Below are 19,116 nucleotides of genomic sequence, written 5' to 3'. Positions count from 1 at the left end.
TGGCTTTACGAGGTATACAGACACTCACTCGATCACGCGGTATTACAAAGGCAGTTAGAGCTCGGTCCAACTACGATTGACGATTGGAAATGATGAGATTAACTCAAATGATTTAGATGAGTACATCGACACGGGTGACGATTGAACTGCATGGGGGTCTTCACTGATGCTAAGTGGCGCAATGTTAGAAATGCTACAATAAGTCAACAATAGACACGTTTGATGATTGGAGAGATTCTTCTAGTCAGAAAACAACTGTGAGTTAAATTTGACATGTGAACCCAGCAGGTATGTGACAATTTAGTGAATGCAGTGCCGAGAAAACCAATAGACCACAAATCTAATTGTCGGCAAGCTGAGCGCGCGCACGCACGTGGGGGGGGGATTGTCAATTAATGAACCGTAACAGGGCCACACAAACACGAATGCCAATTCACGGAAAAAGGAAGAGCTTTTGTTAGAGAAACGACTACGGTATCACTAATTGCAAATACAGCATGTTATCACCTATTCATGCTTGATTTTTTTTACAAAAGGCACGTGTCTGGGTTGTGTATCGGTAAACGAAGTACCATTAAATCAATAAGACGTTTGGTTATCAAATGTCTTCTATCTAGGACAGACCAAAGACGGGTCAACATTTTTGATCATACGAATCTCATAGTCACACCCTGTGCTCAATACACGGACACGTATCTGTTTTGGCTTTTTCAGCTGAGTTTCGTTCCAACTATCTACCTGTAAACCAGGTCTGAACATCGCATACACGCACATTTACTCACCAGCGACCTGTGCATCGGCAGACGACAGTGTGTGGAGATCAACACTCTTTTCCCGCGTTTCAATTATTCAGCAAGCGGCTAGACAGTGAGTCGTCATCCTACAACACGGACGACCACGATCGATATGTATATATCCTACGGTCAGCGCCTAAAGAATATCCGATATGTTGATTGATGAAATGAATGTGGTCGTCTGTCATCCAGCGAATGACATTCAAATAGCGACGTATAGAACGAACTCTCAACCAACAAACGCTGCCAATAAAACCGACGCCCTCAGCGTTGGAAATAATTGCAATTCAAGTTAAAGACGAGGTTCACTGGTTCCTGGCGTCCATTACTAATGGAAAGTAAGACGCAGGTAACTAGTAATCGCCATACTGTTCCACTGGGCCGGGATTCCGGCCCAAAGTCACGTGACAAAGAGACGTTATCTGAAAACATTTTGATATTTGTTTTTTGTAAACAAGTCTTCATTACGCAATGCCCATACATTCTGCCTGCTTAGACTTACATATTTGAGATATTTCTGGCATTTCTCGCATGTTTCTGTGCAAATTTATGACAAAAGAAACAGTTTTATATTCACCCAACTTTCAAGAGTAAAAGGAAACCCCTGCTCTACGAGCGTAAGCGCTGACGTCAGGTAACCAAGGGGAACAGAACAAGCAGCGAAAAGTGACGGACTAATCACAATGCCGAACCAATTACTAGTTACCGGCTTGTCGTGGCTTGGTACGCTATGGCACTTGAGGCGGGAACCAGCCAAAGGACGAGGGTGAAATCATATATCAAGAAACGATATAAATCGATACGACGCCCTCAGCGACCAATCGGGATATAAACGAGTAATTATGTACCCTATATATAAAATATGTTTTTGAAATTCAGTTCCTCATCCCCTTGGCTATTATCGCCGATTTTTCGTCGCCGGAGTGATAAACATCGTCAAAATTTGATTCCCCTAGCGTCTCTAATAAATCACCTATCTAACGGCTAGACTGATTTAATTATATAATCAAAAAAACATAAAAGATTTGGCGAAAATCGGTCGTTTGTGGCATTTTCGCTCGGAAACGCAAGGGCGATAAGATTCGATTTTCAAGGACCCAGGTTGTTTTGATCGGGCTGTTTCTGTTGTTTCGAGTTCGTTGTAAGTCAAGAAACATAACAACGTTGTTTTAGTGAATACAGAATATGTGCTGTTTCAATACAGGATGTTGATATGCCAATTGGGCAATTTTAACAATTTCTTACTGGAGCATCCCCTATATAAATAGTCCTCTACTCTCCAAAAATTGGCAATGGAACTAGCCCAGAATTGACTTCTTGTTCAGCTGCTGTGGACAGCGACGGCTGACAGATTGTTTTCATTGGTTCTGCGGCTCTCTTGGCATGGGCAACTGACTTTTAGGTTTCTTTTTTAATATTGTGACGTTTATTTGGTCCTAGTTTGTATATACCAGTCAGACACTGACAACAAGTAAGTAAACGGGCCGGGACATAGTCAACATGGGAATGTGAAGGCCCCAGAGGAAGCGTCATCGTACAACATTAATGAACGAAATGTACATTACAATCTCATGCTTCCGAACAATCCGCTGGAGAACAAAGTATACAAGTACTGTCTACGATATACTGCAAAGTGGAAATAATATACCTATTAACCGTTGTTGATTTGTGTACAACTGACAACAATCGACAAAACAAAAAAACTGCCGAGTACACTACACAGTCACTGTATTCACACCAGTAAGAAAATAATACTGTGGAACTTATGCTAAATGTAAATACAAATTAAATGTCAGTGAATACAATATTTATAATTAAAATTTGCAGTTTACAGCCTCCATGGACAAGTTTACAACCTCTAATATTGCAAAACCGTCAGTTGTGAACTGAACTTTAAAGTTAGACAGATTGAAAAAAAATGCAATATTAAGACAAGGAAAAATAATGCTTTTTTGTCAAGGCTATATTCTAAATTCTCTTATTTTGGGGGTATTTTTGTGAGTGTAATGTATGCATTAAAATGATCAAAACTTCAAATGTAATCATAGTACAAATGTAAAGTAAACACAATTATCTAGTGATTTTGGATTTATTGGAAAAGTAGCCGAAACGCTGTGACATTGTCTAATTGGTGGTTGGAATTGCCAAGCCAGTTTAAAATATTAAACAAAAATTTTCGGAAATATTACTTCCCGCGAAAGACGCCCATCGCGAAGTGTCTTGTAATATGTTAATGTAATGTATTCACACAAGTCCAACCAGTGAGGCAGAAATAGCTTTTATTCATTCACATGATGTTTCATACAGGCCGCCATTACAAGAATGTCGTCATACCAGAGAATAACTTACATCACGTGTTAGGGGTCATCTCCAATGACCTACAAGTAAGGGGCGTCTCACAAATATATATAACATGAGTACAAGTATACATTACACTTCCCCCTTTTTAAGCTGAGAACTTGTACAATAGAATCTCAAAGTTTAAATTCAAATGTTCTTTGCCTACTTTAACAAAATAACAATAAACGTTAAATCCTATCATCAGAGGGGAGAGGTTACTCGCACAAATCACCCTCAAATGGATCCTCAGCATCCATTTTCCCTACTCTACAGTTTTGGTTTCACAATAGTCATCCACATCATGGATATGGGTATATTCTTTGAACTTTGAAAACATCAAAAATACATAACAGTAAAAACTCACAAATCTAAACGAACTGGTGGTTTTCTTATGCGTGTAGAAACCCTCAACATTGGTTTGGGTGTAGCAGGTACAGGCAACAACGGTTTACTAGGAGAAGCAAGTGGTTCGATCGGAATCTGTTTACTTACTAAATTTCCCCCTGAACTAGATGGTAAAACTGCTGGAACATGCATCTCTCTGTCATCATCATGTGTAGAAAGGGAACTATACATGTCGCAACCTGTACTAAACCCTACTTTAGATAATCTAACATGATCAGTGTGGCGTCTCACCTCACGACCATCTTCTAATCTAACTATATAAGAAGAAGCATTCTTCTCTACTACTCTACCATTTAACCAACGTGGACCTGGCCTAAAGTTGTAGACAAACACAGTCATTCCAACTTCAAACTCTCTGGACTTTGTATGCGTGTCATGCCCAGATTTTTGCTTTGCTTGAGCACGAAGTACAGTTGATCGCTCATTTGGTTGTAGTAAGTCCAAATGTGTCCTTAATTTTCGTCCCATAAGTAGCTCTGCAGGCGTTTTACCTGTCGTAGAGTGTGGCGTCACTCTATATTTGAACAGAAATCTTGACAACTTTGTTTCCACACTCCCACTACAAGGCTTTTTCATTCCTTCTTTGAACGTCTGAACCGATCGTTCTGCCAGGCCATTTGATCCCGGATGATATGGTGGAGACGTTAAATGGATAATACCATTTGCATTCATAAATGCTTGAAATTCACTGCTTGTGAATTGGGAACCGTTGTCCGATACCAGTGTAGTTGGTAATCCCAGCGATGAGAACAGTCCTCTCAGTTTATTTATTGTAGCTTCTGATGTTGTACTAACCATTGGAATTACCTCCATCCACTTGGAATAAGCGTCAGTCACAATGAGAAACATTCGGTTCAGGAAAGGTCCTGCAAAGTCAATGTGAACACGATCCCAAGGTCCTTTAGGATATTCCCATGGATGCATGGGCGTTGTGGGTGGTAGTTTAGCATTGATCTGGCATGCATTACAACTCTGCACAGTAGCTTCAATATCCTTGTCCAGATATGGCCACCAAACATAATTTCGTGAAAAGGCCTTCATTCGGACAATTCCAGGATGAGACTCGTGTAGTAATCTCAGAATGTGTAATTGGCCCTGTGCTGGCACAATCACTCTACTTCCCCAAAGAATGACGTCGTCTTGCACACTCAATTCTGTTTTGCGGACAAAATATGGCTTTAATTCTGATTCATCCGCCCTTATACTCGCTGGCCAACCATGATGAATAAATCTTCGAACACGTGATAGGACTGGATCGCGGTCTGTCCATTTCTTAATATCACTTGCAGTCACTGGTGAAACATCTAAGAACTCCATTAATAATACAGTATCTGTTGGCATAGGAATTTCTGGTGGACTTTCAGGTAACGGTAACCTACTTAGTGCATCTGCATTACCCATCAGTTTTCCTGGTCTATACACGAATGTGTAGTCATATGCAGACAATGTTAAACTCCATCGTTGTATTCGTGGTGAGGTCATAATTGGTACACCTTTGGCTTCATTAAATAATGACTGTAAGGGTTTATGGTCACTCAATATTTTAAAGTGCCTACCAAAGAGATAATTATGAAATTTCTTAACCCCAAATACAACTGCAAGTCCCTCCTTTTCGAGCTGTGAATAGTTTTTTTCTGCTGGTGCCAATGTACGCGAAACGAATGCGATCGGTTTCTCTGAGCCTTCACTTGTGATGTGAGAGAGTACGGCTCCAATACCATAAGGAGATGCATCACATGCAAGTAACAAATCCTTACTTGGATCATAATGAACCAACAACCTTGAAGTATTTAACAACTCTTTGGATTTCCTGAAAGCATCATCCTGTTTTTTACCCCAGAACCATTTTGTGTTCTTGTTTAGTAACAGGTGTAGTGGGGCTAACACGGTAGACAGATTACCCACAAAACGACCATAGAAATTGAGAAAACCCAAATATGACTGTAATTCTGTGACATTACGTGGAATGGGTGCTTCCATTATAGCACGGACCTTACTTTCAACAGGATGTAACCCTTCAGCATCAATTTTGTATCCTAGGTATTCTACTTCTTTTGCATTGAAAATACATTTTTCTTTTCTTGCTCGAATCCCCGCTTCGGATAACTTGCACAGAACTGTCTCTAAATTCTGCGAATGTTCAGATTCTGACTCCCCAGTAATCAGAATATCATCAATGTATACACAGACATGTGGTATACCTTGCAATAGACTGTCCATACATTTCTGCCATATCGACGGTGATGAAGAAACACCAAATGGGAGCCGGTTATACTGGAAGAGACCACGGAGTGTATTTATTGTGGTATATTTCTTGGAATCTTCATTCAGAGGAAGTTGTAGATATGCATTGCTTAAGTCAAGCTTGGTAAAGGTTTTTCCTCCACTCAATGTAGCATATAAATCTTCAATTCTTGGAATTGGATATGTGTTGACCTTTGACACCTGGTTTATCGTTACCTTGTAATCCCCACAAATACGGACATTTCCATTACCCTTCAGAACAGGGACAATAGGTGTGGCCCAGTCAGAGAACTCAACTGGTTCTATGATTCCATCACGGAGAAGTCGATCCAATTCTAGGTTAACTTTTGCTTTCATCGCATATGGTACTTGGCGAGGCTTGAAGAATTTTGGTTGGGCATTTGGGTCTACATGAATTTTCCCGGACATTTTCCTAACAGTGCCTAACCCTTCTTGAAAGATTTCAGCATACTTGTCCACCAGTGTTTCATAAAACTGTGAACTCTTATTATGACAAATATCAGCCCATTTTAGCTTGAATACCTTCAACCAATTTCGGCCTAATAAATTTGCACCACATCCTTCAACTACTAGGATTGGAACAGTAGCACTTTGACTATTATACCTAGCATGAACATTCATTGCACCCAATACTCTGATTTTCTCACCAGTATATGTACTAAGCACAGAGGTAGATTTACTAAGAGCTGGTATTTTACCTAAAACATTAACATATGTTTCTACGCTCATCAGAGACACAGATGCCCCAGTATCAATTTGCATGGTTACAGGCTTATCATTTATCTGAAAATCGACCTCTAGAGGGCGCACTTTCTCTTGATCTGACCCCACAACATTGAAAAGTGTATAACTAGTGTCAAGAGTTTCTGAACTAATGTCACTTTGTACTAAGTTTGTTGCATGTTGATCATCCTTTCGTTTCCATGCTTGTTTACCATGTTGTTTACTTCTGCATGCTTTGGCAATGTGTCCTTTCTTGTGACGATGACATTCAGAATCTTTGAAACGACACATTTCCTGTGAATGATATTTCCCCAGACAACGGTAACATGGTTTGGTATTACCTTGGTTGTTGCCACTGTGGTTTCCATGACTAACAGAACCTCTATGTTTATTCTGGTTAGTTCTCTTGGGTTTGACCTCTTGAACTGTGTGAACTTTCTCTTCCCTCCCTTGTGGAGTGGCTGCTTTCAATACTTGAATATCTGTTGCATTTTTCGTTGCAATTTCAATACCTTGCGCAAGTTCCATGGCTTTCTTGAAATCAAGTGCTGATTCGGACAGTAGCCTTCTCTGTATGCGATCATCCTGGATGCCACATACTAGCCTATCCCGTAGCATCTCTTGCAAAGTAGCCCCATAATCACAGTGCTCAGCAATATGTCTGAGATCTGCTACAAACTCGGCAACAGACTTACCCGGTTTTCTAACTAGCGAATTGAACTTAAACCGTTGAACAATGGGCGAAGGCTTCGTGTGGTAATATGCTTGCATTAATTCACAAAGTTCTGTGTACGTCTTGTCGGAAGGTTTGTCGGGCGACACCAAGCTACGCATTAAACTATACGTTTTTGCCCCACAGACACTCAGTAAAACAGCTTGACGCTTTGTCGTATCAGTAATTTCGTTTGCGATGAAGTATTGCGTCACGCGTTCCGTATACTGTGACCATTCTTCGTCTGCCACATTGAACTCTTCAATTTTCCCAAAAGATGCCATTTTCATTCAATATTGATAAACGAACTGAATCTTGGAGTACTTGCCAGTTTACCTCGTCGCCAATATGTAATGTATTCACACAAGTCCAACCAGTGAGGCAGAAATAGCTTTTATTCATTCACACGATGTTTCATACAGGCCGCCATTACAAGAATGTCGTCATACCAGAGAATAACTTACATCACGTGTTAGGGGTCATCTCCAATGACCTACAAGTAAGGGGCGTCTCACAAATATATATAACATGAGTACAAGTATACATTACAGTTAATATATTACACCATTGTCACAGTCACAGTATGAACTGCGCTTCTAACTCTGGACACGATTTGAATATTCATGAATGAACGTCATGAATTCAAATTACCAAATGATTTCATGGATCTTCTATTTTTTTGCTGACGCAATACTAGTATTGTATTTGGTATTTTCACTGTGTTCGTAACACGAGTAGTTCAATTCACAGTCAGTCGGCGTACAAGTGATAACAAAAGCGTTTAACTACCAATATTTAGCATATGGGGGGGGGGGCAGCCATCTTGAATACGACTTGAAACTAAAGAAAGAAACAGGTTGAGAAACGCTACTGCTTGGACTAAATCTTCTTTTGCCAGTAACCCCAATCGTCATGGATCTAGAGGCGTATTGAGTACCATTGGTGATTCTTGCTTTGCTATAAAAAGATTAATTGTATAGGTTTCATTGTTGTGTATAAGTTTCACTGTTTATTACTCAGTTAAAAAAATACTGAAGTGATTAGAGCCATTTGTAAATGTTTAAATTGCACTCTCAACGCCTTCATATCGAGAACCGATTCACCCATGTCTGATAGCGCCCTCTAATGCAGAACATCCCTATTGCACTCTATTTTTAATGTTTTGACGCAACCCGTTTTAGAACAGGAGCTCCCTCTAGGATGAAAGGTTCTATTAAATAAATGACAAAAATCAAATAAAAGGAGTGGGGTACCCGAACTTGTTTCCATGAAAAAAAATGACTTTGTCATTTATTCCTCTTTTCGTCTTTAAACTTAGCAATCGGTCGCCGTGAAAATGATACTGAACATTTTCCGTAAAAGTCGCCCTCTAACGGCAAAGTGCTTCAATCTGTAACGTGAAAATGATGTTAGGGGGCAGTGCTTGTGATAACCGCATTTCTACGTGGGCTGTACTGACATGTAATGTTAGGTAAATATCACCAGTACACAGCTATCTGTGGACGAGCTTCATGCATTCTGAGAATGTACATTTTTTAAAAAGTTTTTCTTTTTTCCTAATTGCTGAATAGTTGGATGTTTGTCAATCTAAGAGTAGCTTTTCTGCCAATAGTAAGTAAACATAGTTTATAACCATACAGAATGATTGATAGATTACTTATGAAATCCACGTGGAATTGATGAAAGAAATATGCATATTAGCTGCCAGGTGATGAGGGCGAGTACTTATGCTTGTGTTTATATATTACACAAAGTTTTACAACAATTTAAACACCGTACTTTGAGATAAATTTGACATTCTGATCATATATTTCTAAACGTACTTCGGAATTTTAACAAGTCCGAAGTACGTTTAAGTGAAATCAATGTTCAATAGCATAAATAAAAAATATAGGTAATTTATAAAGCTGTGTGTGGTAAGAGAAATCTTCAATTCATTTTCGTCATCGCGTCTACGGTATTTGAAACAGCGAACGCAATGACGTGAGAAATGGAACAGCACTTGAGGGGCAAAAGAAAGTCTCGGGCCTTTCTCGCGTCCAACGAGATTTCGTCGGCCATTTGCGTGTAAGGTCTATTGGCGGATGACAGAAGACGAAACAGCGATAAATGAATAACAAGTCCATACTGGCTGCAGCTGGCTGCCTCTTTCAAAGGATCGGTCACTTTTAATTCAACTTTTCGCCTTTATAATAAGGCTTCGTCAGAAACTAGTTATATATGACACGGTGATGATGAATGGTCTTAAATGGAGAGTATTAGTTCATTACATGTTTACGCTAAAGCTTGCAACCCCGGAGAGCATTTCTTTTATCCTATACAAACAATGCTTTCTACCGTTTCTAAAAGGTTATCTGCATTATTTATTTATACATTAGATTCCGTCCTTGCAAATAAATCCCAGATTATACGACGTTTTGTTAAATAACAAGGTTATCTTATAATATGAATAATGAAAGTGTGCTTTTGGGAATTATTATGGTTCATTTGTATCGCATTATTGATGTATGTAAATCGATAAATTGACAGCCGTACATTATGCCGATATACAGGCCAACTTGGCGAATAACCATGAACGAATCGAAATCCGGAAAGTGCCGCCTGTGAAATTATTTATATGAATTGTTTTTTCAAGGTACATGTTAACACATATTTTATGTAAGAATTCTACAATTTCCATTTATGTTATATATGATTTTTTTAATTAATAATATTATACTTCGGCTAAGTGGATGACAGCGCGAATAGACAACCTGCGACCGAGCTGCAGCTCGCAATTTCTTGCATGATTAATAAGAGACAAGCCGTGTTTTTTACTCGCTATAATTTCCCACTGCAAACTTTTAAAGCAGCTGGTCCGAAGGTTTGAGCGTGTTGTTGAGAAGTGAAGTAGTGACAACTTGACACCCGTTTATTTATTTATATATAACTGCACTCACTAATTACATTTTTTATTCAAGGAGAAAGGGAAAGTTAATTTTATGCAATGTATTCCTTAGTTGTATATAGTGTATCTGTAGTACAATTGTGTTCTCTCGGTCTTGTATACATACATTGAAATGCTTAATGGTTATTTACAATACATTTGGCAAGTATGTTATATATGTTCGCATATACAAGTCTTAGAAACGCATTACAAGTTTTGAAAAAATCGAATATTGGGTAAATAAAAAGTGCAGATGGTTGGTTGAAATCTTATTATTTGAAGTATTTATACATTTATGTACAACACGCTAATGTTTTAATTGTAAAAACATGATTCAGATTCATGAACCACGAAACTATTTAATTTCAAGTAATTTGACTGTCACACGCAACGTAATATTACCGTAATTGGTATAGTACAGGTGTGATGGTTCAAATACCAAAATGGCAACAGTAACAAAAAGACTTCCCTGGCGGCGATGATAAAATACGAACACGGAGCCAACAGATGAGGTTTCAACTGGTACTGGTATTATTATACTCTGCAAACATCAAGTACAATAACGCGGTAAAACTCCACTACTCCAATAACTAGATACTTAAACTCCAATACAATTCAACGAGATCTCCGATCTGAACTCAGTGCTGAACAACTTCCCTATATATACCTCCACTGTCTATAAATAGACCATTACATCAGCATACATAATGAGTCTGGCACTTACTACAAATTTCTAGAATGTTCCATTACCTTCTATTGCCTCCTACAGTGTTCTATTACCTATTCAACCAGTTTTCAAAAAAAATCTAGAATATTCCACCCAGACACAGTACGGTTCTAGAACATTCTCAGTGACACGGAAGTGGTAAATAAGTCGTATGCGACATTGACACATGTTTATATTATATATACTACGTCCATTTTATATATGTGTATGCGAACAATTTTCACTCACTCGCGCCCGCATTGTATGCATATACTACACTAATAAGGCTGAGTATGTTTCATTAACAGCTAGCGGTACGTTGTTTGTGCCATACATTTATTATCTACGGCAAAAAATATCCAGAAACCAACTTGGCAAACCATTGTGAAGCTGGTACGCAATAGCAGCCGCCAATAGACAACTGCCGTAAAATACCATTTTGCCATTTAGAAGGCAATAGTGCACAGTAGCGTGTTTTATTTAACCATACATCAGTTATTTGAAACGTATATAATTCCCAATTTAAACCAATTTATAAGAATTATTATAATTAGGAATTATAATACAACGCGCTGCAACGACGCAGTTTTCATTGACTAATCGTTGGCAAAAATCAAAACATTATTTTGTTGACATAGAGATGCATGAACAAATAAAACGCACGTCCTTGTAGTTGTTGCCTTTCAAAGATACAACACGCCAAGACGTCACTACAATGAACAATTTACGTCTGAAGCAAAATAAAAAAAGGAGAACGAGCAAAAAAACAGACCAATTTAATTTTATCAGTTGATATTCGCACTGAATTATACGACTACAGACCACAGTCAGCTGGCGCACACGTGATAATAGAATAAATACGATATTTACTATATGGGGGCCGCCATCTTGAATGACGCATAAAACTAAATAAGAGACAAGTTGTGAAACGCGTTTTTTAGATTCCTACAAATCAGGACAAAAATACCAATCTTTCACAAAAATACAGTCCGTTGGGATCATAATAAGCCAACCGATAACAAAATTCGGCCTAATTCGTCGTTTTTGTGTGGAAAAATCCCTTGCATACGAACACCTAATTACGCGAAGAACCTAGAACATTAAGCCGGGGTATTTGAAACCGAAATTGTCATCTAAGCGTTAGGCCGTCGCTGATTGGCTGCTGAGCAGGAATGCCAATATTTAGTTTTAAATACCCCCAGGAAAGTACTAATGGTATCTGGCCCATACATATTGTTTAAGACGCTCAAACATTAATAGAAAGAAGGGATAGGGATTATGTTTCTGAAGACTTCAAAACATGTTCTGAATCTAAGGAAAATCACAACCTCTTTCTAATATGAGGTGACGTCATTCAATAAGTTGCCCACCCTGCATACCACCTTACCACCGCCATGCTCCTTTTCACTATAGATAAATATAACAATGTACTTTAAAAGTGTTGATTGTAAATACATTATCTAGTTCAGAAGACATATTTATTAATAAAGTACCGGTGATTCAATTAGAACACATTGAGACTTTTTGTTAGAATACGAATAATCAGGTGAAAATAATAAATTCTGATATGATGTATGGCATTGTTCATCGAAAAGTACTTTTTGTAATTTGGTTATAAGTATCAATGAACATAAATTTAATTTTTAATTTCAATTTAATTCGAAGATATATTCAAAATAAACTGATTGATAAATCCATATAACTGCTTCGCTATGAGCCTAGATTTTTATAAATTGACTCAAATATTTAGTTTACATTGAATCATAAGATGATGACACAAATACCACATATTTCCTGTAGACAGTGGGATTTAAACAAAACAGTTTGTGGGTGCAAACTGATACCCCTTTTTCTCACCCTTGTGATTCATATATCATTCTCTGATTTGTCTATCGAATTTCGACCATAGTATTTATTGCCATGTGTTTATTTTTTTCGCACACCGGTTTGACTATTAGGTCCGAAGTTTGATTAATTCAGTTCTTAAACAGGGGTACCAATGAAAGTGTAGCTTTTTAATGAAAATCACAGTTTTGACACCGTGCAGCATAGCTTGGTCAAGAAAAGCTTAGCTGCAGGAATGAAATCTGCTAGTTTTGACTTCGAGAACTCAAGCTTTGAACATATTTTGATGTTGAGGGCGTACACAACATGGCTGCCTCCAAAAGCAGTGTTAGCGACGGTAAGTATTTTACTCGTTTTCTAAACAAAATCACCAAGTTATGCTGTGTAATATGCCGCAATCAGTGAAGTTCAGGTTCAATTTCATTTCTAGAAAGTTTCAGCCACCATTTCACGAAACTTGCAGAGAAATCTCAATTCCAATTTTCGAAGTGAACAGGCTAGCAGGACGTCCTATTCTTATACATGTACTTGGATTTTATGACAGTGTAAAGACGTGGTGGCTAGTGTTGACAATGTCTGTTTTCGAGAGTTTGTTAAAGCTCACGAAGTTTTAAAAGTTAGCATCATATGAGATGAATATTTAGCTTCTCTTCCTTTCATTATTTATGCGCTAGCCACCACGTCTTTACACTGTCATGTATAAGTACATGTATAAGAATAGGACGTCCTGCTAGCCCGTTCGCTTCGAAAATTGGAATTGAGATTTCTCTGCAAGTTTCGTAAAATGATGGCTGAAACTTTCTAGAAATGAAATTGAACCTGTACCTCACTGATCGCGGCATATTACACAGCATCACTTGGTGATTTTGTTGAGAAAACGAGTAAAATACTTACCGTCGCTAACGCTGCTTTTGGAGGCAGCCATGTTGTGTACGCCCTCAACATCAAAACATGTTCAAAGCTTGAGTTCTCGATGTCAAAACTAGCAGATTTCATTCCTGCAGCTAAGCTTTTCCTGACCAAGCTATGCTGCACGGTGTCAAAGCTGTGATTTTCATTAAAAAGCTACACTTTCATTGGTACCCCTGTTAAAAAAACATCGAGTGCCACACACATTTCCTCTACAGATTATATGGCTAGATATACGTATGATAAGGTGTATACATGTATCAGTATATCATGTCTTGGGAATTTAACATAAATTTGTTACGATAATGTCAAGTTTTCTGTTATTTCACATCTTTCTAATTGGGTGGATATAACGTGAAAACAACGCCAATGTACTTTTATTCTAAATTGGGTCATTTATTCTCATTTCACATCTTTTCCCCGAGGAACTACATGTATATTATCTAAATACATTGTTAGTGTTTTTTTGTTACTATAAAATGATGAATGAAGTGTACTTCGTGGAAATTAATAAATATTCAAATTAGATAATTAGCATATCATACCATTTTCTATCTTCCTATATGATATTACAAAAAATGGTTGTTTTTATTATAAGATAGCTAGGGGAAAATCCATACATAACGTTTCTTCTGGAATTACAACATGCCTACTTTCTAAACTACGTCATACACTAGAGCCAACTACAGCTATGTACGTAATAAATTAAACTTCTATATTTTCACCAGTTACACATTTTATGCCCTCATGCTGTGACGTCATTGATTAAATGGCGGAATGAGACAGTCGATTACGGTGAGGCGGGAATCAAATAAAATCAACCAATCACAAATCGTCACCGGTTGTATGATTGATGTGCAAGCGAGAAATTGTATAACATCTGCCTATTTGAATAAGAATGTTTCATATGTATAGTTGAATGTATACTGATGGATTTGTTCACACTAGTTGGCAACGTTGTTTTCCTTTTGTTTTTACATGAATAATGAATATCTGGCTAAAATAAAATACCGCTAGTTATTAATTAGAAGTGACCTGACTAGGTGAAAATTGTGTGCATATAGCGCAATCGTTTGTGTTAATTATATGTATATAATGTTAAGAACAACAACAACTACGTATCATGGTAGAATACTATAAGTGAATTGGTTCGAGGGAGCACTCTTATAGAATGTGTGCAATTACTTTGTTTTTACAATCTGATTAACATAAAAGGCATGTAGCAATTAATGTGAACAGGCGTGGAGTTATCGATAAATGCATGTTTTTAAACTATAGCTGGATAGATGTGGGAAACTTTTCAAAGGAATTGATAGACAATATGACACAAAAAATATAATATAAATCAACTAAACATACGTTCTAGTTACTGAAATTTAATTTCAAATGCTTGTTGATTGAGTTGTGGCTGGATTAAAGTTTCTTTACCAATACTTCGTTTTTGCTTTGAAACAATATATTCCCACAACAAATTCGAGAATGGAAAATTCTATACAATGAGAACTTAGAACTCGGGAATGCTATAGGCAGTTTTAAAGCTAAGATAGGTCCAACCTGCAGCCGTTCCAAATCAACGACCTGCTTCGTCACGTGTTTTGGATGGTTTTGAGCAATTGACATCAGAGGTACTTTGATTTTACGTAAAAGGTCTTTTATCACAATATCAGTTGGGACGCGAAAATGCAAGTCTTTCAAGCAACTGAGAACATCGTGATCACGGTATTGCATCGGTTATTGCCTAGGTCCCGGCGGAGTACACATGTTTACTGACTCCTTCCACTGATACATGAGAACAATAACCAATTATTAGTAAATGTGTATGTATTATGTGAATGTTTATGTGCATAACTAATTGGCGCAATAGATCTCTGATTAGATTTGTGCATAATATACACGACCAGCTAATACGTATATATCATATCCATGTGAATCAGATAAGCAAATTTAATTAATAGTGTATTCGTCTCTCCTCATCCGTGAGACAATATCCAATTCGGTGTAAAAGTATGAGAATTAAATATGTGCATAATTAATTTAATAATAAAAATCACATTTAATAGTTCAACATAATTTCCTTACACATATGGCGATATTTGGTTAGTAATATATCCTTATCTGCGATAGATGTATGCATAATTAATTAGGTCACGTGACAAATATGTTAGTCAATTCTTCATTCATGGTCACAATATGTTAGTGTATGTTCTCCGCTAAACCATAACGCATTGCAAAAATTCACAACACATTTCTTTATGACCTTTCAAAATAAAGATACAATTTTAGACACAAGTGCATATCCAGGGACCATGAAAATATATTCATAAAACGTAACACTTTTTATCTACAACATAATAGTTTCCATTGGGAGTTAAGGTCTATGAAAAAACATTTCAACCCAAAAATAAACTAGTTGCCCTCGAGAGTCGAGTAATGAGCAAACTAAATTATATAAGTTTCGTAAACCAAGAGAAAACAATTCATATCAATAAACACACCATCCACCCCATACAAAATTGACAAAAAATAAAATAAAAAAACATTACACTGATTGTTTGCGATACAGTAGTTTTTACTAAATATGACATTTGTGTTAACATGTGGATGTCTTATGATGGCCTACGATGTTCGGCAAAATGTATGTAGAACTTAAACAAATACTGGTAAAACACGACACCTTCTTGTTTTGTTTTTTTCTAAGGGCAAGCCTTCAAACTGCAATTCCGAACATATCACGACACAGTAACGACCTTAGGGATTAGGTACAGGTTATCTATGTATCACATTACTGTAATTGAGGTTTAACATCAATCCAATATTTTGTTATCCTGAGAATTTAGGATTAATGGATTAGTGTCTTAATGGGAAGCGTGTTATGTCAATATCTGTGTGCACATGCCGATCATTTTGTGACATGCATCATTTGTGCATGGTACCCGCACGCGATTAATATGAAACACACAACAATGTATGTTGGGGTGTGCATGAGTCGTTCAATCAATTAAGTACAGGCTATCGACTGATTGGCGATATTTTTTTGTAACGAAAGTGATTAAAATGTTCATCAAACTAAACAAAACAAACCATATACACAGTACGCGCCGCCGCCGGTTCTCACCAGAATGTTTCTTTTTTTTTGGCAAATATCGCATGAACCCTTCTACTTTGAAACATTCTCAGCCGTCGCGTGTATTACCGGTAAGGAAAATAAAAGGGAAGCTTCCCAACGGGGTTTTCAGATTTCACGAGATCGAAAGAACAAACGTTTTTTCACCACTGATGTATTAAATCGATAAAAACATTAAACAAAATCATCAAATCTCGTCTCGCATGTAATAAATGAAGCTATGGTAATAAATCATGGCGAATGATCTAATGGCGCTAGAAGAACAATTTACCGCGAGGATCCGTCATGGGACTATACTATCAACATTTTAATCGATGACGTGATGCTTTCTTGATAGATGTCTGATGTTTACGATTTTTAAGGTCGGTTCGCTTTTATTAGTCCCCGGTATTGTAAAGGTGTGGTAAAGAGCTCAGAGATACGGATACTCGTTGATTCAGAAGATCACTTCCTATGGAGATTTACGTTTATCAGTGGTTTGGATTGTTACTATCACGGGGAAAATTCTCTCTCTGGGGTTCTCCACACGTGTCAGGGGGGGGAATCTCGTCTCTATATCTCGTCCCCTTGAGGTACGGGATCGGGGAAGTCAAATATGACACACACAACGAAATACGTTTCAACTCTCGTCTTAGTCGGACTGTCGAGCACTCTATAAGACACAGCGCCCTGGGGAAAAGTCCCCAAGACTATCGCAAGGCTGACTCAAGACTCGCCCAAGACTCTCCAGGACTGGACTGCGTCTGTCGTGCTGTCCTCGCCAAGACCAACTAAAACAACTTTATTCATTTTCAAAACTCTAACCAATTACAAAACAGTAAAAAGACTCTAGGGCGTAACTTTCAATCATAAAGCCAATCACACTAAGCACTGAACACGTCATATCTTTTGATTAATCGTTCACTACATTAATAACTACGGATACCAACTGTCAGAATGAGTAGTCCGAATAGCGTCGGTTATCTCGTAATTAGTTCCAAATCACTGAGCCAAGTTCCGTTCAAAACTTCAAATAGGCCTAAACGATGACAGACATAACACAGCCATTCGCTAATAATCAACTAAATAAGTCGGTCAACAGATACGCGTAAACAAATTCATGACATTACCTCCGTTATTCCGGGAAACACCGACGTTGTAAAAAAATTAAATTTTAAGTCAAATAAAATCTCAGACTCTCCGTGATATAAACCTAACGGTTTAACTCGAACTGTATCTCCCAAGTAAGTCCTCGTATGAGGGTTTCCTCCTACGTCAATAATACTGGCATATTCAGTAAAAATGTTATTTATTTATTTATTCCCTAACAAAAAAAGTGTTAATGATGTGATTTAATATATTTTCGATTTCAGTTTTATAGTGTAGAATATTCCAGTGAGCGGCCATATATTTTTGTTACCATAGAAATTAACGATATACACTGGTTTTAAATATTGCGTTTAGTTTGCTAATGTGAAATGAACAACATTTTGAGTATACAGTGTACTCACTTCACAAATGCGAACCACACAAATATTTAAAACAACTGTAAATAGCTCCAACATTTTTCATTTTTGCGGATATTTTATTTTTGTGAGTAACAGTAAAAAATAAAGCCAGGTTGTAAAACAACCTGGCGATAAGTCTTTTTAACACCTAATTATCTCTACGGTTTTGGTCCCAGCTGCTCGTGCTCCTCACTTAATTTTCCATCAAAACATTTTTTTGTGAGCGAGCTTAAAGCGGAGGGGTCGTCACCTGCGCACGCGCGGGAATTTAGTCCCAAGCGATGATAACAACACACGCTAAAAACGCAAAAGCTCATGGACATGCGCAGGCTGCGACCCCCCTGCTTTAACGGGATAGGCCGCGTATGGCCATGTTTAGATTATATGTTGATCATTCCCCTCATCGGAGTCTGTATTGGCCTTACAAGCTGCGAATGTTTGCTCATTGTAACTTAAACTATACTTGTAATAGTTTGCCAAATGGCTTCTGTGACACCGATTAATATTACGGTGTACAGGCTGTGTAAATTTAAACTGTTCCTAAACAGCTGAACAATTCTGGATTCCCGAATTCAAAACGTTTGCGAGTTCATGTTTGTGCGCTCACGCGAAGTGCGTGACCCGAGGGCAACGAACCGGAAAGTAGGATAGATTTAACTAACGTTCCAAACGCAGTACACGGTTCGTCCACGTTTCCAATTCGCAGCGCAAAAATCCCCCCCCCCCAAATAAAGGTGCCATCGTTTCTCAACTAACTCTTAATAGCCTCTGAAAGTGTGTATACTATTCTGCCTAAATACTAGTATAGAAAACTAAAATGGAAATTTCCTCTGTCTATAAGCAGAATATTCAAAGACATATTTATTTTTGTATTGGGGGA

The 19,116-nt window shown here is 37.7% G+C and overlaps 1 protein-coding gene across 1 annotated transcript in view; it reads right to left on the bottom strand.

Moving 5' to 3' along the window:
- LOC102805266 (glycine receptor subunit alphaZ1-like) overlaps positions 1-992 on the bottom strand; it is a 63,726-nt gene extending 62,734 nt beyond the window's left edge. Inside the window, exon 1 of the mRNA XM_085507673.1 lies at positions 783-992. The gene's annotated coding sequence lies outside the window, so the exon portion shown is untranslated. The remainder of the gene's footprint in view (positions 1-782) is intronic.
- Between the last annotated feature and the right edge of the window lie 18,124 nt (positions 993-19,116).

This window comes from Saccoglossus kowalevskii, chromosome 14, assembly GCF_978046115.1.
Source record: "Saccoglossus kowalevskii chromosome 14, keSacKowa6.1, whole genome shotgun sequence".
In the NCBI taxonomy this organism is placed as follows: Eukaryota; Metazoa; Hemichordata; class Enteropneusta; family Harrimaniidae; genus Saccoglossus; species Saccoglossus kowalevskii.
Note: the sequence above shows the minus strand (reverse complement) of the source record. Positions and strands in the feature narration are given on the sequence as shown.